The following is a 1518-nucleotide window of genomic DNA, read 5'->3' on the forward strand; positions in this document are numbered from 1 at the left end:
ATAATGTCAGTCAAACTAGGTCATTGTGTGTATTTGGGGTCATCCTAGGTCACTCCCCCCTCCCCTCCATCCTTCCCCCCCCCCCCCCCCTGTACTGACCTCACTATCATCATCATCATCATCATTATCATTATATTACATACGTACATATAGATAAGTAAATCTCTCTCTCTCTCTCTCTCTCTCTCTCTCTCTCTCTCTCTCACACACACACACACACACACACACACACACACACAGAAATATACAGACTTAGAAATATTAACCGATGAAATTAAAAGAAAAAAGAAAACACACACACACACACACACACAGAAACATACACTTAGAAATATTAACCGATGAAATTAAAATAAAAAAGAAAACACACACACACACACACACACACACACGCCAACACTCACGTGCTTCCCAGGGGTTACACTCGAAGTCCCTCATGTTGGTGATGTCGCGCCTGGCCCTCTCAATGCTCTCCTGAAGCATCTTGTCGGGAATGATGAAGTTGGGGCTGGCGGTCTTCCACTTATTCAGGTCCACACCCTTGATATTCTTTCCCTGGCAGGCCATTGGGGCATTCCTGTGCGTGGAGAGCTTGGTTAACTATCGCCTGGTCCTCTGTCTGTCTGCCTAACTACCCGTCCCTTCCTTAACCAAAGACTTTCCCTCATAGTGACAATATAAGAACTTGAAAACATAAGGAGGATGCAAGAGGCCATTGGGGCGTTCCTGTGCGTGGAGAGCTTGGTTAACTATCGCCTGGTTCTCTGTCTGTCTGCCTAGCTACCCGTGCCTTTCCTAACCAAAGCCATCCCCTCATAGTGACAATATAAGAACTTGGGAACATAAGGAGGCTGCAAGAGGCCATTGGGGCGTTCCTGTGCGTGGAGAGCTTGGTTAATTATTGCCTGGTTCTCTGTCTGTCTGCCTAGCTACCCGTGCCTTTCCTAACCAAAGCCATCCCCTCATAGTGACAATATAAGAACTTGAGAACGTAAGGAGGGTGCAAGGGGCCATTGGGGCGTTCCTGTGCGTGGAGAGCTTGGTTAATTATTGCCTGATCCTCTGTCTGTCTGCCTAACTACCCGTCCCTTCCTAAACCAAAGACTTTCCCTCGTGGTGACAATATAAGAACTTGAGAACGTAAGGAGGGTGCAAGAGGCCATTGGTGCGTTGATTAGGGTGGAGAACTTGGTTAACTATCACCTGGTCCTCTGTCTGTCTGCCTAACTACCCGTCCCTTCCATAACCAAAGACTTTCCCTCGTGGTGACAATATAAGAACTTGAGAACGTAAGGAGTCTGCAAGAGGCCATTGGGGCATTGCTGTGGGTGCAAAACTTGGTTAACTATCACCTGGTCCTCTGTCTGTCTGTCCAGCTATCCGTCCCTTCCTTAACCCAAAACATTCCCTCATAATGGCAACACATGCGTAGACGTAACACATAGCTCGTCACATAAACACACACACACACGCATCTATCCAACATTCACGTTCTATCTATCTATGTAACTATTTTCA

The sequence above is a fragment of the Eriocheir sinensis genome, chromosome 32, assembly GCF_024679095.1.
Source record: "Eriocheir sinensis breed Jianghai 21 chromosome 32, ASM2467909v1, whole genome shotgun sequence".
NCBI lineage: Eukaryota > Metazoa > Arthropoda > Malacostraca > Decapoda > Varunidae > Eriocheir > Eriocheir sinensis.